We start from the raw sequence: 26,199 nt of genomic DNA, 5'->3' as shown, positions 1-26,199 counted from the left end.
TCTAAGATAATTGGAGATTTGGCCTGATTCAGAAGACTGTCTCATTAGGTGCAGTGAAGCAGTTGCCTCAAGCAGCAGATGTTGTGTATGGTTGGGATGGCAGCAGCAGCACCCCAGCTGTTCCTTTTGGGCTCCCTAGTCATTCCACTCTGTTGGAGCGTGGAGTTGTGCATGCCACACTACCTGCCCTGAACCCTCTAAAGTAGTCTGCAGCTGTCAGGTGTGGTGGGGAACACTGTCCTGATGCCAGAGTTTTACTAATACTATATTGCCAGTCTGGTCATCTTCTCTACATGGGAATATGGGGGTGGGTAGGTGGAGAACACCTTTGTTACAGCTAGCAAAATACCTTGGATTAATCCTGGTTCTCCAAATGTATAAAGATGGCGATGCACTTCTATACTGCTTTGGGGGAGGTGGTCAAAGCACTTCGCATCATATCATGCTCATAATAGCCCAGTAGGACTGAGTGGCAATAGCACAGAAAGTACCAGCCTGTTTCAGAACTCACAAGTGAAGGGCTGAATCTCAAACTGTGTGTCTAGGGTCATCTACCATAACATTCAGACCAAAGTGAGATTTGAAGTAGGGTCTTCCCTCTCCAACTGTGATTAAGGATTAGACTTGATATATACATTATTGATTTTAAAAATCAGTGTAGCACTGGGTAGATCATCAAACCCTGTTAGTTTAATCATTTTTAAAGAAAATACCCAGCACGCTTACCTTCTGATGTCTGTCTGACAACCAGACACGTCAGAACTAATTAAAGCTCGCCACGCTGGTTAGTTCCTAAGCCGAAGTGTCTGGAGGTTTTCTTCTCCGGCTAGCCAGTGCATCAGATTAATCAAACCTTTCAAATCCAAGCCTGTGTAACAAAGGATCACTGTAATCTGGCCATTTAAGGTCTGGAACCCAAATAAGTTCCTCCATATAGGGAAGGAATTCATCTCAAACTATGACATTAGTGATCTGATTAAGAGTGTGGTTTACTGGAAAGGTGAACTTGGATTGGCTGGGGACTAATCCATGGCAGAAATCCTAAATTAGCTGTCGGACTGCTGAGCGCATTAGGATATTGTATGAACCTTTAAACTTCTTCTGCTGTTCATGCATTATTCTACATTTTAATTAATCTCATGTAAATCAGCCTTGGGGGTAGCTACACCATATTTCCTGATTTGTGTTCTTATATACATTGCATTGTCCTTATGATGATTTGCTGCAACCGCTACATTTTATGACATGCAATAAATAGGCCTTCAAGTAACATGCAACTATATGGCTCTATCCATTGGCTCTCTTACACGAATCATCATGAGGAATCTGTTTTCCAGTGGCACTCTGTGCTGCTCCTCCTTCCTATGCATAATGTACTGTGGCTTGGATTGCACATGTTAATCCGTAGAGAGCTGGTGGGTGGATAATTCTCACTTTGGGATACACAATTGGGCTAAGTGACTCAGAGTGATTTCCAATCATTTTGTAGTGGGGATGCGGAACCTGAGGCCCAGGGTCATATGCAGCCCTCCAGGCCTCTTTGTGTAGGTCAGAATTCTCCCCAAGCCAAACCCTGCTCCATGCTCTCCTCAGGTGTCTTTGCTTAGCTGGAACATGTTTTTGACATAAAGAAGGCTGATCGCCGAAGAATTGATGTTTTTGAATTATGGTGCTGGAGGAGACTCTTGAGAGTCCCATGGACTGCAAGAAGATCAAACCTATCCATTCTTAAGGAAATCAGCCCTGAATGCTCACTGGAAGGACAGCTCCTGAAGCTGAGACTCCAATACTTTGGCTACCTCATGAGAGGAGAAGACTCCCTGGAAAACACCCTGATGTTGGGAAAGATGGAGGGCACAAGGAAAAGGAGACGACAGAGGACTAGATGGTTGGATAGTGTTCTTGAAGCTACCAGCATGAGTTTGACTAAATTGCAGAAGGCAGTGGAAGACAGAAGTGCCTGGCGTGCTCTGGTCCATGGGGTCATGAAGAGTCGGACACGACTAAACGACTAAACAGCAACAACAATGACTCTGGCTAGCCCAGACCCAGAGATATGTGAGTGGAGGTGTGTGGAGAAAATGCTGGCTTTTGTGTGGCTGCAAAGAACAAATGGAAGTATGCTGGAAAGTACGCTGAAAGCGTACAGTACAAATGGAAGAGCCACAACCATTGCTCGGGCCCACTTTTGCCACTGGCAACACCTTCTGTTGACTCTGCCCCTGCCAACAACTCTGTGACCAATAACATTGTCTATGAAGGAACGTGTCCCTCAGGTTGAAAAAAAGCTTCCCCAACTTTTATTTACACTGATCTGAGCTGGATAAAAGTATGCCTTCCCTAAACTGCAGGATTTGTGTTGATCCTTTCCATATACAGCATCTCGGCTTAGGTGCCACTTACAAGCTGGAATGTACAGAAATCTCCTTTCTGAAATATCACTCATCTTATTGCTTTTGATTTCCCTGAAGATGTTTCCTGGCATTTTACTTGATCAGGACTTTCCATATAAGCTTAAAATATTTCATTAGATTAAATTCATTGACAACTCCCTTCTGGCCATAGATGGCAATGATTGGCTCCTGCCTGAATTAGAAATAGGCATATATGATATGGATTTTGCCCCCAGGAATAAGTCCAGTTGAGAAATTTCACTTATTTATGAGGTGGTTATGTAGCAATTTCCCCTTTTCCATTGGTATTATCTTTCTCCAGCCAAATGCATGTACATATTGCTTTAAATACCATGGAATATGAGATACGGGCTCAGGCACATGCAAGAAGCAAGGGGGATGCATCTTTTTAATTGCAAAAATTCTGACAAATACCATCTTTGAAACCTTTAGATTGCTGCTGTCTTTCCCCCCTTGAGCATCTTAAGAGATATAAATTCTTTGTTAAAGAGAGAAAAATAATCAAGCACTTTAAAAAAACCCAATAGGACTTTAGCCAGATGATTGTCATGGAATTCAGTGGGAGCACACGACTGAAATTGTGTGTAATGCTGCTTTGAATTTTTCCCTACAAACATGTTATCCAAGTGTGTGTACTTGTAGATACATCCTGGAGTTGTAATTTTGCCTTTGTGAGGGCTGACTGGACACAACATCTTTATAGATGACTAATGCTGAGGCTGGCATGCTGCACATTTGACATTCAAAAGTACAAAGAACAGATGAGAAATTTTCCCTGTATAGCTTTGCCTCAAGCTGCTTACTTCTCCATTTTTGAGCGCTATTGGATTACAAAAAGCCCATTGTCAGGTGTAATTATTTCAGCAGAACTGGTTGAAAGAGCCAAACCACCAATGCTCCATCTTCTCAGGCTACCTTGAAATGTTTTTCTAGAAAATCCTTACCTGTGATGTGAGATAATCTTAGCTTAATTTGACCAGATTTAAAATAAAGTATCTGTGAAATGAAACTTGCTTTGAGTGAGGAATGTTAAAGGCGGGGGTGGGGGTGGATTGAAGGCCAATGTATACATGATGTTAATTGTGACTTTAAATCTAATGTGCAGGGGGGGTTTCCCCAGTAAATAAATGACATCAGTTGAGCAGAATCAGATCTGGCATAGAGAGGGAAATAAATTCTCTTGTTCCCTGCTGTGATCCTGAGGAAAATTCCTACTATGCAGTTGGTGTTTGCTTGGGGGGGGGGGGTCACCTCTTGGTGCCAGTGAACTATTTCACCACTACTCCAGCAAATACCTGCTTCAGGGGAAGAGATTTTCCTTCCTCAGAGGAAGGAAAGGGTTAAATTCCTTCTCAATTGATTCCATTAGTTATCGGCTCCCCCCACCTGATACAATTTGCAGTTGAGAAAAACCTGCACATTTGAGGCAAATACTCATTCATGTCTTGACAAGGGAGAAGTGATGATTGCACTCTTTTTATTGGCTGAAGACACCATTCTGCAAGATGCTGAATCCCACATGCTTCTGCTAAAGAATAGCCATCGTCCCTACATCCTTCATGTTTATTAGGATTTCTGAATAACCAAATCCATATTAACATTGTGCATGTAATAAAAAGCAAGTGTTTCATAGTATAAACTTTAAAAGTGGTTTTGGATTTGTTCCATTCAAGTTAACTTTGTGTGAATGAGTTCTAATATGTAGATATATTTGAAATACTGCATTTACTCAAGTCTAATGTGCCATCGAATCTAATGCACACCTCAGTTTTCAGAACCTTGAGACCAAAAAAAGTATTTGCTGGCAAACATAAATTTGCCATCAAATCTAACATGCACCTTAATTTTTGCAACGTAATTTGGCCAAAAAAGGTGAGCATTAGATTTGAGTAAATACGGTAGTTCCTGCCAACCTAGCAGTTTGAAACCACGTCAAAGTGCAAGTAGATAAATAGGTACCGCTCCGGCGGTCACGACTGGACCTAATGGTCAGGGGTCCCTTTACCTTTAAAAACAGTAGTACTGAAGTTGCTAGTCACAAAAGTGATTTCACTAACCCCTTACAGCAAGACTCTAAATTGCAGTAGGATGGATCTATGCTTTGGGGCCATTGAAATGAGTGGGATGTGAATTAGTCATGACTAACTGCCCAATGATTTCATGTGACTGACTTTATTGGGATCCAATCCAGTGTAAGTGGCACTTTGTCTGTGACGTAACATACCTTAGGCATGTCATGTCACAGCTGAAGACAAAACAACATACTTGCATTATTAATTCTTCTTCTCAGTGTGCAAATAGAAGGCCTTGTTTAAGAACCACAAATTGATTTGCCAAGTCTACCTCTAAAATGAGGTGCAGTCCAGATAGAATCTTAATGGGAAATGGATAACATGGTGTGACTAGATCAATGGGAATATAGAGGAAGACAAATTGTATTTAACTTTCCTTTTCCCCAGCCAATCAACATTTCCCTCATGTTTAGCCAATAAAGAATAAAATCACATTAATAACAATTAATCAAGCATGTTGAACGCTTCACCTTGCCAACCCTGCAGCATCAATGCATTAAGAAAAGAAAGATTAGGTGTAAGAAAAGCCGTATCCCCAATATTTCTAAAGTGGGTTAAAGTCAAGCTTATTTTCTGCCTACAGTTGCACAGTTAACAACATTGTTTATGTAAATGAACATTTATGGAGATGGTAAATATTGGGGAAATTGCAAAACAGAGATTTTAAAAACAAACTACCAGCCTCATTCCCAGCATTGCTCAGGAGTTAGAAGAAACAAAAAAATCAGTGCAGTTTTGGAATATTAAGTTCTCCATTTTATTCAAAATGATGTCTGATTGTGTCCAAACATAGACAACAAACTTCTCCTTTATCTCAAGAATGATTATACAAAGTTTGGTGATCATATTTTAAAGAGGTGTCCAAATGCATAATGAACAACTTTCCAAAATATAGAGCAGATGTCAGCCTATTTTTCTTCTGTATCAGTTTTACAGGTGCCCAATCATGGGTCTGTTCTATCTTGTTATTTATGAACTTTAAAAAACACACGGGGGGAAATCAAATTTAAATTGTATGCATTTTGTACTTACCCTTCCTCTAAAATACACTGTTGTATATATTTTGTGCATTTTTTAAAATAAACAAACCAAAATTGCACCAAAAATAGGAAAAAAGAAAAAAAGTGTAATCCAACTGATAGCTCTGTTCTGAGATCCTGATCTAGGAGCAGTGAATTAGATTGGTTTTCTTTACAATGCAGACTGAACAAAATTACCCCCCAGCTCTAGTAAATGTTAACAAAGAATCTTGTGGCAGCAAATGTATAGCAGCAGGCTTGAAATCATTTACACTTATTACAATTTGTGGTTTCATTTAGTTACACATTCTTGCTCTTCAATTGACTTGTGGCCTTTGCTATCCCCAAGGAGTGAAAATCCGTAGCTATGAGATAAGTGGGATGATTAAAGAACTTTCAGTTTGGGAATATTGGCTGCTGCAAATTAAAATAGCACCATAAATTATGGGGTGCTCGCTTCTTAAGCTTAGATGTGGTCAATCCCAAGCCCCCAGAACATCTATAATATCTGACTACACTATTACATTTTGTTGGGATGATTCCCTCTGTTCTCATCACTGCTTTTCCCTCTTATTCAGTGCAGATGATTGCAGGTAGTTCTTGTGAAAGGAGCTATATAATTGATACGTTAGTGATCAGGTAGCCAATGTTTTGGACCACAGCTCTAATAATTCCTGGCCACTGACCAAACTGGCTGCCAGATCCTGAACTGCCCCACCCTCCACAGGTCACTTTGACATGTGAGTGGTAAGTCACCTGTCAATCACCTCATATCATACGGCATCATGTGACTCAACTTCAAAGGAGGAATCGGGAAGAATTGTTCCTTTGCAGCCACAGCTTGAATTGAAATACAATCCTGATTCTTCCTTTCTAGCTATGATTCAGTGCTTTTTGTACTTGGTACCTTTTTCTGTCACCATAAAAGTACCAAATACAAGAAGTACCAAGTGCTATGATTGGCTGAAATGGAAGAGTTGAAAATGCACTGGAAAAGAAGAATTGGGAGCCCCCTTTGTGGGGCGTTCTTCTCAGATCCCAGTGCAAGTGTCAAATAACTAGATGGATAGATGAAGATGCAAAGGAACCCACAGATGACACAGCAACTGAGCAAATGAGGTTGCAGACAAACAAATCAAAAGAAAGAAATCCTGATGATTTCAACAGATACCCTGGAGTTGTGGGACAGCATGGGAGGGAAGCTGATAAAACAAATGATCCCAAGCCATGCTGTTCTCCTGCTGTGAATGCTCAGTGACCTTAAGGTTACCCAAACAACAGGTGATCTGGTGCTTGCATTGTATGAAATATCTGTGCTTACTGAATCCTTGTGATTGCAGAAAGCTGCATGTAATCTTTAAAACAGCATGTCAGCCAAAGGACAGCACCACAGCTTACTCCTTCCTGTCCTTACATCCTTCTTTTGTACTCATTGGCATGCAGCCAGTATAAGAGCAGAAAAAGATAATCAGTGTAGTCGGAAGAGGTAGCTGGCTGCTCTCCCCCCCCCCCTTTAAGGCAATAAATGTGACAGTGACTGCAGATCTTCTACCAAGAACTCTTTGAATGGGGCTCCTTGCAGAATTTAGTCTTGACTAATGTTGCTGTCTGCCAGTGAGAATTTCTGGCTTAGGGACTTTTATGGAGACATCTGCCAAAACTGATGCCCTGCAGGAACCTCGGTTGCTTAAGCACCTTCTCTCAGTAACAAGCTGCAAGATGAGGTTGCCTTTCACACTGACTACTATGTGGAGATTTAAATCATAATCACTTGGAGCTGGATATGTGAATTTATGGCAGGTTCCCATCACACAAGCAGCTCCCCTGGACAGAACTGCAGCTGCATCCAGGAGGGATTTCCATAACTGCAGCAGCATTTTTTCCTAGTCCATGTCATCACAGGACTTTCTGCGGCTGGATATTGGTGTCATTAAAGTTCCAGAATATCTGACCTGCTGCACTAATATATCTTGCATGCAGTATGCAAATATATTTGAAGATGAGTTCCTTTGGCCCCCAAACTTATCTGCTTGCCATTTAAATTGTGGCCATTGGGAGCTTGTCTGCTTGTTTTGTACCTGTCTACATTATTCCAACTAGGTGATCAGAAAAGATAGTGGCTGTTTTGGCAGTTGGTTGGTGTACGCTCTTTGTGAAATTGACACCCGTAAATATGCCGTTGACATAATGATACTTGCTATATGTGTGTGTCGGCGTGGTTGCTCGAGAGCGAACAGGCAAGACTCCCACTGGTCTTTTCAAGGCTTTAATATCTGTACAAAACATTTACAGTGCAGAGCATCTCAAATCCATGTCTTCTCAGTCGCTAGCAGAATCTGGGAGTGGGCGGTCCTTAAACTTTCCCCAGCATAGCAGTCTTTTGACCCCCACTGGCGTGAATTCAGATCAACAGATATTAACCAATGTCCATTTTGTATGTGTATGAATTAGTTTGATTTGATTGTCAACACATGGCAATTGCAAATAACAACAGCTTATGTAGCCATGCGGTCTTTGGGCAGAAGTACAATTGTGTCATTTCATGAACTGCTACTACATTTTCATAGAATTGTGGACTTTGAAGGTACCCCCTGCATTGCTGTAATCTCAAGTAAAGCATCCATGGCAGGTGGCCGTCCAACCTCTGCTTTAAAACCTCCAAAGAAAGAGAGTCCAACACCTTCTAAGTAATATGTTCCACTGTCAAAAAGCTTTTACCATCAGAAAGTCCTTTCTGATGTTTAGTTGGGAATCTCCTTTCTTGTAACTTGAATTCATTTGTTTTGGTCCCAGCCTCCAGAGCAGGAGAAAACAAGCTTGCTCTATCCTCCATGTGACGGTCCTTTAGATATTTGAAGATGGTTATTATATCTCCTTTCAATCACCTCTTCACCAGGCTAAACATCCCCAGTTCCCTCAACCTTTCATCTTAAGGCTTGGTTTCCAGACCCTTGATCATCTTGTTCTGAAAATGTGGTGCCCACAATTACCCCAGGTGTGGAGTACTCCAGGTGTGGTCTGAACGCTCTAAATTCTTGTCAATATCCAGAATCCTTAAACAATACTATGCAGCATCTTTAAGCATGACAAGGAATATAGAAAATACAACCAAATGGTCACATACATCCAAGGACATGATATGTTAGAAACACGAGACAGGCAGCGAAAATTCAGTGCACCTGGAAGTTCATTTGATGTGTTCAGCAGATGTGGAGTGTTTAAATCCTCAGTAATCCCCATGTTCCTGCTCCAAATGTTCCACACTTGGGATGTTCTGTACTTACCAAGAGAACTTAAGGTGTATATTATGTACTGAAGCTCTCACCCTGGGCCAGATAGTTATGCAAATGAAGGATCAAACGTGACGTTCAGTAATTGGATAGTTTTAGAAAGTTGCTACAGTAACGTACTGGAGCTCTATAGAAGCAGGCTGACTGAGCCCTTCAGCTCAGTTCTGTTCTGGCCTCTGAATAAACAAGAGCTGTTTGAAGAATCACTGTGTCGTCTGCTATGTTCACCCACAACTTAACAGTGTAAGTGTCATGGGCCAGGAGTCAGTTTTGCCTGCTGGACAGCAACCTGAAGGGGGAGAAGGGGGAATGATTTCACCTGCAGCTGCTCAGCCTTCAAGGACTCAGAGGTGAAGGTGCTGATGAGAACCAGCTGGCTTCAGCCTTCTTAAGCAGAGCTTCCAGCAGCAGTCAGATACTGATAACAATGCTTGCAGTTCCTGTCTCAACCTTGCTGCTTCCTGTTCCCCTTGAATGCATGATCATTGGATTCCCTGAACACACGGATTGCTGTTTGCCCAGCCCTAGGACTGGACCTGACTCTGCCTCCAGGCAAGTACACTTCAGAGTCAATTCTGGTTGGCTGGCCTCCCACTCTGCACATTGTTGCTCAGTAACAAGCCTATAACAGTAGGTAGCCCTCCAGGTATTGTTGGGCTACAGTTCTAATCGTCCCCAACCATTGGCAGTGATGGCTTGGACTTATGGCAGTTGTAGACCAGGGACATTGTTGGCTGCCCCCAGGTTAAGACTATCGATGTACCTGCTTCTTCAGTGTGCCACTTACAAAGCACTCTGTTGAAAAACAAAGTTTGTTCCAAGATGGAAAACTAAAGGTGTTACCTCTTGCACATCTGCCACGAAAGTGGCTCATTAAGATTAGGAACACCTTAGACATTGCCCTAATTATGCTTCTGAGAAGGGCGGGTTAGCAAAGACAGTGACTTGGAAAAGCTCCTAAAAGGCTGCCAGACTCTTTGCTTGAATTGTGAGCCCGTCTCACTTCCGTGGTTTCTCTGTTGTCTGCTAAGCAGTGCAGTTCAGGTGTGCCTACGAAAGGCAGGCCAAGGTTATGTTGGAATCACTCGCTTCCTCAGAGGAAGGCAGTAAAAGTGCAGAGCAGAAGGTCAAAAGCTGTCTGTGTTCACTTTGCTCTGCCTCTTCACTTTCCCTTGCCTTGAGAAGTGGCTCTTCGGCCGCTGCCAAATTGGCCTTGGTTTTGCTGAAGCAGCAGCCACTTCCATCAAAGAACGGTGCGACTGGTTGTAATCTGTAAATTTATAAAGTGGCACTTTATAAAGGTTTGACATTGTTAGTCGTTTGTATTTCAATTCAGTCATCATGGCCAAGAGTTTGGCTAAGGAGAATTGGAAGACTTGCTGCTCTTAACTGCAGTGGGACAGGAAAGGACTGGATCGTTGTCAGGACAGGGGATGGGAGGGGGAATCTGTGCCATGGTAACTTACATTCTGCACCCATGAAATATTAAATTTGTGACTCACGTACACTACAACATGCAAACAAAATTTACTTACTCTGTTGCATTAGTTCTGTGCTTCTACAGATTAACAGAGGGACAAAAATCTATGTAGGGCCATGAGTCCTTGCCCTCTAACTACAGCAAAAAGTACTTTGCAACCCTAGAGTCATGAGGAATTACCACACACTTTCAAGCATATCCTCAAAATCACAGGGTCTAGAAACTTGGTTTTTTTTTTTTTAAAAAAGCACGAGTCTGGGGATTCTTAGGATTATACACCCACTATCACAGCCTGCATTTTTCTGCAGTTGTCCATATACATAGGCAGCTCCAATTATTACCATGAAAAGTTTAGACAAGAGTTCATTTCTAGACATTAAATAATGCAGGAAGTCCCATTCTACAGAAGATCACCATGATTTGACTGCTCTCCCCCTTTGTCTCCTTCTCCACTCCCTCCCTGATTTCTCTCCAGTGAGCAGCACTGTACTGGTTCCACTCTATTTCGCTCTCTTTTGCCTCTTGCTCTCAAAATAATGGAGAAAATAATGGTCCTGCTCAGCCCAAGCCATCAGCCCCACCATAGCCCTTGCAGCTTTCTCCCCTTCCCACTACCACCACAAGGCTTCCCAAACTCCCTTGGGGCAGGAGGTAGGAGAAAACAGTGGTAGCAAAGGTAGTGGTGGCAAGAATTCTCTAAAGCAGGAATGGGGATCTATGGTTCTTCAGACCTTCTTGGTCGGGCAGGGCAGGAGTTGTGAACCATTTGCCATGCTGCTCATGGATTAATGGCAATTGGTGTGCAGCTACATCTAGAGGGCCAGGGCTTCCCTAGCCCTGCTCCAAAGGATACCCATTTGTCCTAGGTATGTTCCTCTAGAACCTTGTTTGTTTGTTTTATAGCTTGTCCTTCATTGCTATCAGTACCACTGTGGGATATATAACACAAAGATGTAAGAAGGCAACGTTTTCTGTTCTGCCATGTATTCATCACAAGCAGCGCTGTTTCCATTCCACTGCTGTTCATCTTCTGCCAAAAGCTACGTTATTCGTTTCACTGTCCACTTTGTCAAAATCGCATAACTTCCGTAATTAATTACATATATATTGCCCAAATTGCATTATTTTGCCCCATTCATTTCATTGCAAAGGAAATGCAATGCAAAGTGGGGCAGAGGGACATAGCACTTGGAAGCTAACAGCAGCAGCAACTACTCGATCCTATTCACTGGATTGTTTTCCATTCCAGACATGGAATGAATGAGCTTTGGCAATTTCTGCTCCCATTTTGTTGGAATTCTCCAACATCTCTAGTACAAGATAAATAATTTAATAAAATACATTATTTAAACTAAAAATGAGAATTCTTAAAACATCAGCGAACACAAATAACCACAGCTAAACGGAGGAGACGATTAAACAAGTTTTAATATTCCCTGTAATTTATTGGGGCCATGCTCTGTTTTTATCGTGGAAGTTTGATTTTTTGTTACTTTACAAATAAAGCTGGTATGGAGACTCTTGTTAAAGATGATAATTGTCATATCTTTAGGATTGATAAAATGTGTTAATCATTTCAACCCCTATGTAACAATACACAGATATGTTTTGATTAGTGCCACTTGAGAATTTTAAAGTCTGCTTCTCCTGTATTGGTAGAAGCTAATTATAACTTAAGGCACAGTAGCTTTAATTAAATTGTCAGCACAGTGACAGTGGCATTCGGAAGATAATTGCACGGTCATTTCTTTTTAATGATGTCCATGTTTCATAATTGGGGTAATTTTGAATTTATGAGAATTACAGGAACCATATGCCATTTCTTGCACATTTCTGTTTGAGAGGGGGAGGAAACACTAGAAAACAAGATATATTGTGTGCCAATGACCCGTGAACCTTTCCTGTTGAATCCCCATTTTACAACTCCTTTAAATGATGTGCTCAAGTGTGAAAGTACATAACCTTGCTAATTGTGAAAAACAAAGATTTCTTGCTTCTTGAACCATTACAAACATTTGTAGTTTTTTGGGGTCCCTACATTGCAAAGGTGGAGAATCTGTGACCCTCAGAATGTCATTGGACATCTCCCTGACCATTCGCCATGCTGGCTGGGGCTGATGGGAGTCTAACCATATCTGTAGGGCACCAGATTGAGGGATGTTGTTGCAAACCACTGTTTAATGTACCAACATAAGAACATATGAAGACCAATTCTGAATCAGACCCAAGACCCACCTAATCTTGCATTGTGTTCTCACAGTGACCAGGCAGGTGTTGATGGGAAGCCCACAAGTGGGTCTTGAGTGCAACCACATTCTCCCCTCTTGGGCTAGTACTAAAGACTTTGACAGCAACCCGGCCAAAGTTAGCTGCTTTTAGGCCACCTGCTGATTCAAATGGGAGAGAATGGTGTACTGAAAACAATGGGACTTGAAAATGTGACAAGGCTATTTGAGTGATCTGTGTGAAACATTTTTGCCCTGTCCAATGTTAGGGATGATCTCCCCTCCCATTCTGCCTACATTTCTGCCACTTCAGAGTTTCCACACACTTTCAGCAACTGCAGATTGTTCAGTAATAGAGTATCACCCTACTTTTAATCTCTCCTTATTTATATTGATAGCTGAATGAGAAGACGGGCTGCCAGCTGTACACTGCAGGCTGACGCAATCTGTCGTATTCCCTGTAGCCCACACCTTGCAAAATGAAGGATGGACTTGCTCTGTTCAACCACAACCTCATCCTTCACCATATAATAACAATGCCATTTGTTCCGCATGCTGTCAGGAGGGCGAACACACCTGGTCTCATCTGCTATCACATTTTAATTGTGTCCATTTCAAATCTGAAGGACTGCTGGTCTCAGCCCCTGAAGCATTCAATTATAGTCCTTTAAGAACTAGTGTTGTATAGTGAACATCAGTTATGAACATCCCCTATTCAGATCTCACCGACCTCACTATTAATTCAGCAGGTGGCCTTAGGGCTTAACTTTCAGTAGAAACTGGTCAGCTTCCCTTCCACCCCCCATTCAAAACCCATGAAATGACTAGAGTTGGGATATAGATATATTTGAATGGGTTATCCTTTTAAAAACAGGGCAACATCCATATCACTGTGAAGCAGGGGAAGCCATTGTGGAGCCCTCTAGATGTTGCTGGTTTGCAGTGCCCATCTCTGATCCATGGTCATGCTAGAAAGGGCTAATGGGAGTTGCAGACAAGCCACATCCATTGGGCACCAGCTTGGCTTTCCCTGTTCCAAAGGGTTTACAGTATTTTTATATTCAGGTACTGAATTCTTTTCATTCACTGGCTGAACAATGGAGAGAAATGAAAGTGACTGGCTCCAATTCTCTAACTAGGCAGAGAGCCCAACTAGACAAAGAAAAAGCGCTTTTCCTTTGTATGACCTAACAAGCATAGGAGTAATTTCTGCGTTAGGAAGTCCAGCCTGTAGAGGCTTGGAAGAAAACAATGCTGAATACCTTTCAGAATCTGCTTTTGTTTCTCCTTTTGCATCCTGGATGTATTAAAATGCAGAGTGTGGTTGGGCTTGGTTTGTTTGCTTGCATTGTTTAGTCTTCACCAATTGCACTCTTGCCATTTTGATTTCTTGTAACACTCTGATGAATTGGGGTGTGTATGTATATGTGTGTGTGTGTGTGTGTGTGTGTGTGTGTGTGTGTGTGTGTGTGTATAATTTCTTAATGGAAATTGTGGACAAAATGATTTCATAATTACAATTATCAGAATTTATTATTATTTATTGAATTCCAAACCGCCCTATACCTGGGGGTCCGGGGCTATATTTATGCACACAAATGTATATTATATGTACACATATCTGTGTATATGTGCATGTTACCAGTAAGTATTCCTCTCTCAGTATATATACACACAAATATAGGTGTTCTGTCTGTGCATGCAGACATGAGAGATTGCTCATGAAATAATCCAAATGAGCAAATAGGCCACATTACAACGCAAAGTTAGGTGTGCTTAGCTCAGTGGAAGAGCATCTGCATTGCATGCAGAAGGTCCCAGATTCCCTCTCCAGCATCTTCAGGTAGGGCTGGGAGGGACCCCTGCCTAAAACCCTGGAGATCTGCTGCCTGTCAGTGTACACAATTTTGAGTTAGGTGAGCCGTTGGTCTGACTTGGTATAAAGCAGCTCCTTTTGTTCCTATGTTTAAATCCATCAGAATCAGAGGGCTGCAGTCCTGTGCTTCCATGTAGGCTCCATTGAAGCCAGTGATACGTACCTCCATGCAAACATGCACAGGATTGCATCTCATTGTTGGGTTATGGCCTTTGTGATTCACCTAGGCACACTCGCATTTCCTTTAATTTCAGGGTTGGCGTGTAACGTACATGCACAAATACTAGTCCAAGAGAGACATAATGAGCATTTCTGCATCAAGGGATGAATTCTACATACGAAAGGGTCGCTGCAGGTCAGACATCACTGGTGTGTGCTTCGGCCACCTCTCAGACACAATACTGTTCACATCTGGCTAAAATACTCAAAACTCATGGAAACAATGTCTGACTCAGCACAACCAAGTTCCTGATAGTGATTTGTATGAGGTGAGCACAACAATTCTTTTTAAAAACAAAGAACAAAAAACACCTAACTGTATTCAGCAGAGGCAGTTCACCTTGATGGGAAATCGAGGATTGAGGACCGAGTGATGTGTAGGCATGTGTATACACTGGCCCAAAGAGTCCACTGACAGCATCTGCTTTGTTCGTCTGTGTGTGCAAGCATGTGAGAAGAGAGAGAGAGACTGAGACTGTTCCTGAAATAACCCAGATGATCAAACAATTTGGCCACATCCCAACACAAATCTAAATGTGCTTTGGGGAGGGCTGTAGTTTCGTGGTAGAGCATCTGCTTTGCACACAGAAGGTCTTGGGTTCAATCCTCAGCATCTCCAAGACGTGCTGAAAGAGAACCTTGTCTGAAATCCTGGATAATTAGTGCCAATCTATGTAGAGCTGGATGGGCCAATGTTCTGACTTGATATAAGACAGTTTCCTATGTTCCTTAATCATGTGAATTCTTGCCCACTTCAATTGTTTTACACGCCATGTTAACAAGAGCGAAGCATCGAGTGAAGGATGGGTGCAGTTATTGCAGACAGATCAGTTCCCTGAACTCATAATTAGGAAAATAACCCAGGCTTTGCCGTTTCAATCATGGAAGCAGAGCTTTTCAGAAAGAGGATCCATTTGTGGACCTCCCTGAAGAAAACCCATGTGCATTGAACGACGGCAGAGCTAATTTTCCAAGGCCCTTTAAAAGCCATCCAAAGTGCTGAGGCCCATCAGCCAATAATGCCTTAATTGGCCTTTTCACAAGCTTGAACATTCTGTAACTGCCAACTGAGATTTACTCCAGGAAAGATGCGACCTCTTCCCCTCCCAGCACATCATATGAAATGTTGAAGGATATTATAAATTATCTCCAGTCAGAAACTGATTTGCTAATCAGTGTAAGGAAGAGTCAGCATCAGAGTCATCAGTGTATCCCCCCCCCCTTTTTTATATATTTCAGGAAGCTGGGTTCTCTTTCTCAATTATGCTCAACAGTTTTACATATTCTTAGAACCAATTTACATATTTTTCTCAGGATGAGGTAGCAATGGTTTGGAACGGGTGGGACGTGAAGTATGTGTCATATGTTTGAACGCTCCTCCATGTGAAAACGGCAAACCAAAAATCTGTAGTAGACTCATGAATCTGGAACTTTTCTCTTTGATTTGCTACTGCATGCAAGCATAATTTTTATATAATGTGGGGAAACTTTCAAAAATACAAACACACACTTTTATAGTCTGAAGTGGAACTGGCCAAGAATTCTGCCACCTCAGGGCCAAGTAGATGTGACATTGCAGATGCATGACTTTATTTCTCTTATCTTTCAAGGCCCGGCCCCCTGTTAAAAAATGCTGTGAGGGGATTTGGATTGGGACCATGGCATAGAGCAGAGGAGGCTTAGCCTTGTGCATACATGTTTTCACTTCCTTAGCTAATGTAACAGATAAGAAGGGATAAATTTCTTTCAGTTCACATTTAAATATTAATCACTAATTCACACTTTCCAATGCAGTTCTCCAACCAAGTAATGGGTATAAAGCTGCATATGCTAGGGTAAAGTGTGCATAAAATGAATATATTGGTGAAAATTACATACAAAAATGCATTATATTGGTGAAATTGCATAGAAAAATGTATGTTTGGAAATCGTCACACTAAAATATGGATGAATTAGCACAAACTGACTTGTAAATGTGGAGAACCAAATTTAAGACTGGAAAAATGAGAAGCAGAGAAACCAAAATTGACAATTGATTTGCCCACCCCTAACAGATGCCCAGGGGGCAGTGTGAAAAGGGGCTGCAGGGGCTCCTCCCCACACATACCTTGTGCTCATGACCCAATTCTCTTTCCCCCACCCCAATAGCTGCTTTTAACAACAAACACATCATAGAAACATTCATAGGTCTCTGATATACCGTATATAGTTTGGTCCTCAGTCTGCTCTGTTCTGCATAATATGTAAATTGGCTTTCTGTTGGGGTCAGTCAGTTTTCTTTATTTACAGAAAGATTTAGAAAGAATTACTCCAAGGAAATACTCATTTGTAGGTAGCATAAGGGATCTGTTTGAACCATTTTTAACAGCTCCTCTAGGTTTGAATTAAGGAAATTTGCTAAGCCAGCTTGAAGGAAAACAGCAAAGCACTAGTCTGTCAGTTTTTGAGCTGATAAAAGATTAACCTCTTTGCTATGATCTATTTATAATATATCCAGCAGAAGGTTCTTCACAATTTGATCTGTTAGAAAGTTGCCTTTATCCTCAGCGAATTATGAGATAAATGGAAAGAACACACTCTTTGTTAAGGGGGTTTTCAAATTACTTTTTATGTCAAGGCAAATGAATGGCCCAAGATTAAAAGTAATGGCGTGAATATGCATAGGAGTGAGAATTACTTCAAGAGAATATTAAAGGAGATCAGAACAACTGGGAATGAAAACATCCATGAAATCCAGCACTTCCCACCAGTGTCCTGACTTTCATTTAGTGGAAATAATTGTACTAGCTGCTTCAATAGTACATACCCTAATTAAAGATGTAGACAAATTAAAAGGTCCATCACCTTTCATCTTTCCATTTAGAAACTGCATTATTTAAAGGCAGGAAGTGGAAGGCCCCAGAAAATGTCCAAGGTCTATAATGTGGGCGTTGACATACAGCCAAATTTCCATATACCTTCCTACAATTTGATCATTGTTTTGCTTGTTAGGGTATGAGGAGAGAAGGTTGTGCTGTGGTCAGAAACCGGGCAGGCCCTACTATTGGGCAGAGTGAGAAAGCTGCCCCAGACAGCTTATTTAGGGTGATAAGAAAGGGCAACAAATTGATTTCTATTCATTATTGCATTTTTACTCCATGGAAGAGGTGCTTGTGAGATGTTCTGGCTCAGGGGCCAAAATGACTTAGCTAGCCTTGGGTATTATGTACCTTGATTTGGGGAGCAGGAGACCCTTTGCTGTTCCACCTCAGTCAGCAAAGTTTCTTGAGCCAGTCCCGATTGGCCTTATGTTAAATGATGTACCATTTTCACACCTGTTACAGGTTCTCTCCTTCGCCAGGTATTTCCATGTATCTGGCTATAAATATGTGATCAAGTCGTGTAGGAACTCTTTGCTAGGCACTGGCATGAACCCTGGTTACCAGTGATTCTCACTGCTAATCAAAGGCACCCAAGAGTGTGATAGTCATGATGGCTCAAGAACATCAGCTTTAAATTCTGTGCAATTGCTACACCAAGCCGTGACAGTCAATTTCATCACTGTACATGCACTTCATACATTTCCTAAAGAAGGGGATGCTACCAAAATGGGCCCAAATGCCAGTCCAGATGGTTTAGCAAATGGCAGATTGGAAACAGAATGTACATGGGGAGCAAGTTGTATAAACAGAAGTTAAATTTCTCCAAGAATAAGGAATCAACATTTTAAATGCCTTCAGTAGCAGTATGCTAATTTTAAACCTCAGCTAGCAGAAAGAACATTGGCTTCAGTAAAGATGAAAAATGCCAAGTTAAGTTAAAAGCAAAATCAAGTTTGGCTTCCAAGTGTTTAATGTATTATAAATCTGTATTTAAAAAAGGAGTGTTGGGGGTGGGAGGAAATTAAATAAAACCCATCTTAGACATGATATACTTATAGGCTTTGCTTCTGAACTGGAAGTGAGACAGAGAAACATACTATCAAAAACAAAACAAAAACGCAGCACTTTTATTTCTTGTCTTTGTTGACCAGCCAAATTGCTTAGTCATAACTTGCTAACTCTTCCAACTGTTAGCCAAGCTATGGATATGTTATGACTCTTGTTATGTTATGAATCATTCAGTTACTCTGCATGCAGAAATGTGTGTGGAAACATAAAGCATGAAAAAAAGGGAAAGAGCACGGAAGTTGCCAGACAGGGCTGGCTCAGATATCTCGGTTCTATATGTTGTAGTAAAAGAAAGATCAGGGAGAAGCTGAGCTATTTAGCGCTATGCAAAAACTGCCCTCCAGTTTCAGCCTTATGTCCCCCAATGTTGGATAGGGTAATTTATGGGGAGATACTTAGTAACCGGGGACGCAGGTGGCGCTGTGGGTTAAACCAGAGTCCAGAAGGTCGGCGGTTCGAATCCCCGCGACCGGTTGAGCTCCCGTTGCTCGGTCCCTGCTCCTGCCAACCTAGCAGTTCGAAAGCACGTCAAAGTGCAAGTAGATAAATAGGTACCGCTCTGGTGGGAAGGTAAGCAGCGTTTCCATGCGCTGCTCTGGTTCGCTAGAAGCAGCTTAGTCATGCTGGCCACATAATCCGGAAGCTGTACGCCGGCTCCCTCAGCGAATAAAGCGAGATGAGCGCCGCAACCCCAGAGTCGGTCACGACTGGACCTAATGGTCAGGGGTCCCTTTACCTTTACCTTACTTAGTAACCAGGTGTTGTACTGGCAATATACTCTCTTAGCCCCCGACACCCTCCCCCGGCAACTGGTGTGTGTTAGGTGTGTGTTATTTTCTATTGGTGTGTGTTATTTTTTGCTCCGTGTACCTTCTTGGCTCCTTAGCTGTTCAGTCCCTTCAATATTCAAAAGGAACCTTATTTTCACACAGTTGCATCCCTTCTGCAAGATACCTTTCTTTGCACATCTATGCAAATAACTGCCAAGGGGTCTCGCTCCGCTTCTATCTCTCAGAGCTCTTGGGATGAACATAGACTGAAGTACAAATCCTTGTTTACCCATCCAGGTAAATGGGTGGCTCTGGGGAGCCAACATCTCTTTGCTTGTTTGTCCAATCTTCCTCGCACAGTTGCTATGAGGATAAAATGAGATATATTGTAACCTGCTCTGAACACCTGGGATAGGTCAGGGGAAAGTCTGAACAAATAGCCGATTGGGATTGGCAACTACTCTCCCCGAACTATAGTCTGCCCTCTGAAAACATTGTTGTGTTCCACAGCTCCCCAATATATCATTGTCATTTATATGTATTTTCTCTTCCGTGCTTAGAGTTCTAGGCAGACCTTTAATTAGATGAGTTTGGAGTAATGCTGTTAACTAACCCACTGCACTGAGTCTGCTTTCCCCTTGAGTGCCTGGGGAAAGATAGACTTTCCCATAAAAATTATCCAAAGTGTGTCCCAAATGCATTTTATCTGTTGTCACTCCAGCAAGTGTTGCATCACATTGATCCCTAAGAGACTTTCAGCACCAGAGGTGGGCATGGAGAAGATCAATTTGCTGCTCTTTAGACATCCTACTAGATGCACACTCCCTAAGTCCCCCACTGGAGTTGAGTGGCAGAGGAATTTGCAAATTCAAAACAATGCTGGTATTAAAAAAAAAAAAATCTTGCCTCCTTCTGATAATTTTAAAAACATGTCTTCTTCATTAGGCATTAAATCACAAGCCCACATTAAATCACAGCCTGAGAGCCTCATGCAGCCATTTTCCTTGCCTTAAATGTGTCAACATCTTGGGCACCATGGCAGTGCAAAGGCTTTCTTTGGTGCCCCTGGGGTAAACCACAATCCCCAGATCCCCAGCTTCTATTCAAAAACTATTTCTAGCAATTTTTGGAACTTAACATATGAGGCAAAATGTACAGACACAATTTTTCTCATTCTTTGGGGGAAATTGGCCCGCTCCATTCTTCCGGTGTTTTACCCTGGAATGTGCGAGAGAAGAAGAGATGTTTGTGTGATCTGTGTGTGAGAGACAGGGAAGCGGGTATGCATGAATTGCGTGGTTTGTTTGTGTCCTGAGGCCATGGCCCATCATCATCATTTCATTGGCCGCATCTGGAAATGGATGTCATATAGGCAACAGTACCAGCATAGTCTTTGAGTGGTGGTATGTGCAGGAGGAGGCAGTATGGAAAAAGCTGGCACCATAGACCTGACCCTGCTCCATTCTTGAATGGTGTGAGGAGAAAGCAAGGTAGGCACATGGATGGAGCCAATCTGGTGTTTTCACCAGTGCTCCTGCACTACCCCAACCTTGCTGTATAGTTGTTGTATAGTTTTGTATCTTTTAATTGTATGGTTGTATGTTTTGTATAGTTTTATATCTTTTTGAATAGTAAGAAATAAACAACTATCTGACGTTTAGAAGACATCCGAAGGCAGCCCTGTTTAGGGAAGTTTTTAATGACTGATGTTTTAATGTAATTTTAATCTTTTGATGGAAGCCGCCCAGAGTGGCTGGGGAAACCCAGCCAGATTGGGTGGGGTATTTTATTTTATTATTTCTGCCTCCCTGCACCAACCCTGCATCATTGCAGTAAGTGATGGTGATGCCAGTGCCACAAGGCTAGATCCTACTGGGTATGTGGCTTAGATGCTACTCGGTATGTGGCCTAGTTTCCAAGGACACTGAGGGAGGGGTCTGCATTTTCCCACCCCTTCTTATATTTTCTCCTTCCCTCCCTCCCCAGGGTGAGCATGTACTGGATACAGCAGTCCTGCTACCAGCATTGCAGTGGCGTGTCTCCTGCCCGAGTGTAATTTGGGCATAGGGTTGCTCTGTCCCAGTAGTGTAAACCTTCCCATTAACTCTTATTTATTAGAGATGAAATAAGATGTGGTTCTCTTAGCATCTGTGTTTCATTCCACTCCCATTATCTTTAGAAGACCCACTCCTTGGCCTTCTGGATTCCGGAATTGTTTTGCTTCTTAGCTCCACTCAGGTGTGCAGGGGAGAACCAAGCAAAGGAAAGAGCACCAACTCAGCTGTAAAGGTCAGGTTGTTTTTCAAAGTTCAGCATCACAGCACACATTCCTCTTGTCTTTTTTCCCTCTGAGTGAAAAAGTGGTGCCAAAAAAAATTAAATAAAAGCGAGCCTAAAACACTCTCGAAAGGCATGGCCAATCTGCAATGTGCGCTGGTCTCATAGAAAAGGCTCCAACATGGCCACGGAGGAATTTGTATTTAATGGGAGACTGGGAGGGAGGTGGGTGGGTGGGTTCTGAGTTAAACATAGCAAGTAATTTCCTCCTAAAGGTCATCCCGGTTTAGGTGTTAAGAGAGCTCTTGTTGTGAATTTTTAAAATTGGAATAGAAATAGAAATGATTTCTAATCAAACGTTTATTATTGTTGCTGCATTTTAAATCATAGCATATGCGCATTTATGCTGTACAATTAGGAAAACAACCAGCGATATTAGTCAGAAATTAATACTGAAAATATCAATGTAAATTCAGAAACAGCAAGGGCCTTGAAGTTGCCCACCATGCAGAAAGAAGACAAGTAAGTTTTTTTCCACAGTTATAAGATGTATTGTGTTTGAAGTCCTGTGTAAATGATAGTAATTATTTAAAAACGTGCTTCTGCACACAAAAATTAATATATGTGATTTCTATGCAAACCTTATTTTTTGGCAATGCATAATTTGTGGGCTTTGGAAGAAGGTGCAGATTTTCAAAATGACTAAGTGGGAAGGCGAAATACAGTGGTATCTCGGGTTATATATGCTTCAGGTTACAGACTCCGTTAACCCAGAAATAGTAGCTTGGGTTAAGAACTTTGCTTCAGGATGAGAACAGAAATCGTGCTCCAGTGGCAGCAGGAGGCCCTATTAGTTTAAGTGATGCTTCAGGTTAAGAACAGTTTCAGGTTAAGAACGGACCTCCGGAATGAATTAAGTACTTAACCCGAGGTACCACTGTATAGCATTCGTTTCTTGGAAACTAATGCAAAAGTACACATACAAATAGCTAGCCAGCCACAAAGCCCATCAGACCATATGCTTAAGATCTGATAAAGATAACACTGAGAGTGTGAGGGTTAATGCCTGGGAAGGCTTTAATAGAAAAGGAAGCTGTATTTATTATTCACTGCACAGACTTGATTCAGCAATGGGACAGAAAGGAAACACATCAGCAGAAACCCAAACAAGAGGAGATGGTTGTGTGGCAGCTAGTATCTTGGGACTGACCTGCAGTGGGAACAACTCATTGCTGCCCCAGCTTAAGATGGTCTTGGGCCATAAACACACCTGTTTCAGGGTGTGGTGGTTAATCTCACATATTGAGCTATAGTGGAGCCCTCAGCTCCCATTCTTGGTAGGAGGAGGATTTTGTTGTGACAAATGCAGCAGGTAACTGGTGAGTCAAGGATGTGCAGGTATCAAATAAATTTTACCACCACAAGTTAGGGATGTGGGAGAAATTCAATTCAGAAGGTGCTGAGACGTCTCTTGCCATCATTTATTGGTTTGATGTCATTGCATCAGCAATGGTAGTTCTGTGGTGTGGGAATAACTTTTTCAAGGATGGGAGAATCAGTCAATTTCTGTTTCTCTGTTTCCCATCCTTAAGTTCTCCACATTTCCGTATCAGTTTGCAGTATATGTGTGTGTCTGTTTTAAGTCCTTGTGAAAATTTGTAAGAGTTTTAGTGTGGAATTCTAATATGCTACTATTTACAATTTGCCTAGTATCCACATTTTTGCAAAGCGTGTTTTCCCCAATATAATGCAATTTTCACTAACTATGCATTTCTATACCCACATTACCTTAGTGTGCGGCTTTTTGGGTTGTTGTTTTTTCTTCAGACCACTTATTAGTAATTTACTGCATTTATATCCCACCTTTTTCTCCAAGGAGCTCAAGGTGGCAGACATGGTTCTCCCCCTCCTCATTTAATCCCACCACAACCCTGTGGGGTAGGTTAAGGCTGAGAACCAGTGACTGGCCCAAGGTCAGCTTCATGTCTGGGTGGGAATTTGCACTGTGGTCTCTCAGGTCCTAGTCCATCACTCTAACCACTATGCCACACTGGAAAATGTCATTGCAAAATCTGGAGAAGTGCTAATTTTGAAGGTTGCCTGTGTTCTGCGTTGCATATTGTTTTGGAAAGTACAGAGCAGGTAGATTCTCCTTTAAATGCTTAAATGCATCAAATGTCTTCCCCATCCCTAACTGTGCTGCATAGCAAAGCTGTCCTCTGCCACACACCAGCCTTGTTCTGTGCTGGCTTAATGGAGTCTTGCATAATGGAGTCACTGCAACCCCCAATTTGCTGCACCTTACTACAAGGGTTTTTGTGCTTAAGTTAATTTCTTGCATTTATACCCTGCACTTTCAACACCATAGTAATAACCCATGGCACCTTCCCGTTAAGATAAGGAGAATAATAGTCTCAGATGACAATTGCAGTAAACAAAGGGCTCGATATGGGAGATGGTAGGCCAATGTTGCCATGCAACAGTGTGATCCCTTCCTCTGGGGGTCCTTTGAGGCTTGGGTGGAATAAAACTTGCCAGTATTTAAGGTGAAAAGAATTCTTTCATTGGAACCATAATTATTCAAGCCAATGCGGCAATTGCCCACAAAGAGCTAAACACATAGGTCATTTGTTTAACACACAAACAATGCAATAATCCTTCTGAGTCTGTAGAGAGGAAAAATAGACAATATGGCTTGCAGTTTTGTAGTCAGCCAGTCTAAAAGTTCCAAGTGCTGGGTGCTTCAGTCAAGCAAGAGGACAACTGGTGAATTTATTATCCAAAACTCAAAGGACAAAGCCCTGCAGTCAGAATAAATATATAGCAAATAATGCAATATGTACATGAACTCAGTTCCTACCCACTTCCTGGTTAGCCAGACATACACGTAAGTTCAGTTCACCTTACACAAGGTGCTAAGATTCCAGGAATGTTAAGCTTCCAAGGAGAGCTCCCTCCTCCTAGCTCCCCACTGAATGACTATACCCTACTAGCCTAAACCAGCCCACTGATGGGGATTAACAACACAAACAAAGTACCCTGTTGTGCCCCTGTGATGCATTGAGTTGGGTTACCTATTCAGGGCAATATCACAGAGTTTGTGGCACTTCCCAGGCACAACAGCCATAGTGCCCAGTCTTAACACAGCATGGTGGCTTACGGGATCAGACCATAACAATATCATTAGGAACCATAGGAAGCAGCCATATACCCAGTCAGACCATTGGTCCATGTAGCTCAGGATTGTCTACACTGACTGGTGGGAGCTCTCCCAAGGTTTCAGGCAGGAATCCTTCCCAGCCAGGGATTGAATTCTGGGCAATTTGGCATTCAAGCCAGATATTCCACCACTGAGCTGCAGCCTGATGAATGCAGACTTGCACATATCCTAAAAAATAACATATGCATTCTATTCAGGAGCTGGGGGAGTCAATTAAAGACTCTCTCTACCCTCTCCTCCTCCTCCTGGGGATGATCTTTTTAAATTGAGGAGTCATAAGCAAAGCTGGTATGGCGATCTATTCCCCTTAGCTGTTCCTAATTGAAAACTGATTAATGCAATCATTCTGTGCATAATAAAGCTAGAACGCAAACCAGCATAAACAGGAATTCTTCCAGCTTGATAGCAAAGACCTTCTTGAAAAGAGTCAATAGCATTAAAAAAACAGAGACATTTAACATCACATAATGTGTTTCTATCAGGATCTAAGGCCTGCAGGCAGCCTATAGATTTATTACCTCTGACATGTGTAAAATAGCCTTGTACTGCCTATCAGCCTTCCTTCAAACCAGAAGGCTACTTACTTCTTATGACACATTATATTACAGTCAGTGGATGGCTCTACATTTTACACTCAGGCCCTGGATTTTACATATTAAAGGACCACTTTTGACCTGGCTTTTAGCAGGGAGTGAAGCAGTTAAGGAAGCGGGGGCATGTCTGTTTATGAAACTGCTATCATTTGCTGCCTTAAAGATAAGCATGGGCCAACTCACTTATCCTCAGTATACTACGTTAGCCATTAGTTGCCTAGATGCTAAATCATACATCCAGATCAGATGTTGACTTTATAGATTTGATATATAGAAAAATACGCCGAATGTGCAATCATAATGACTCTGTGTGATGCTAAAATGTACTGTTCTGCAAATTGCTGGAGAGTCAGATACCCACATCCAGACACACATTCTCATGCGTTCCCATTTACATCAGTTTCTTGCCAGCCAACTTTATGTATTTATTTATTTGTTTGTTTGTTTGTTTGATATACGGATTTCTATCCTGCCCTTCCAATTCTTACATGCCACCCAGGTGGGTTTACAACAGTTAAAACCAATTATAAAATACAATGACAATCATGCTAAGATACAAATAGGATAAGGTGAAGAGAGGTTCAACAGATGAAGCAAAGGCATAAGATAGGATAGGAAATTATCTACTCGTTAAAACAGAGGCCTGCTGGAATAAAAAAATGTTTTTACCATCCAGTGAGACACAGTAGGAGAAGAGGGCTGTCAATCAAGCATTTCAGGGCAAAGAACACAACCATTGGAAAAGGCCCTTGTCCCTATCAGCCAAGCCCCCATCTTAGCTGGGACACAAAGAAGAGTATCTGCACCAGATGTTA

General features: G+C 41.9%; 1 protein-coding gene across 5 annotated transcripts in view; it reads left to right on the top strand.

Moving 5' to 3' along the window:
• Window positions 1-26,199, top strand: part of TMEM108 (transmembrane protein 108) — a 181,766-nt gene that overhangs the window by 115,424 nt on the left and 40,143 nt on the right. The window contains exons 1-2 of one of the 5 annotated variants that reach the window (XM_081882998.1): window positions 21,522-21,583; window positions 22,048-22,093. The exons of 3 other annotated variants lie outside the window; for them this stretch is intronic. The gene's annotated coding sequence lies outside the window, so the exon portion shown is untranslated. Of the gene's footprint in view, window positions 1-21,486; window positions 21,584-22,047; window positions 22,094-26,199 lie in introns of those variants that run through there. One more of the 5 variants, XM_081882999.1, reaches the window with a different exon arrangement.

Source organism: Podarcis melisellensis (genome assembly GCF_964234715.1).
Source record: "Podarcis melisellensis genome assembly, chromosome: 12".
In the NCBI taxonomy this organism is placed as follows: domain Eukaryota; kingdom Metazoa; phylum Chordata; class Lepidosauria; order Squamata; family Lacertidae; genus Podarcis; species Podarcis melisellensis.
The sequence above is the reverse complement of the archived record's forward strand: the minus strand, read 5'-3'. Positions and strand labels throughout refer to the sequence as shown.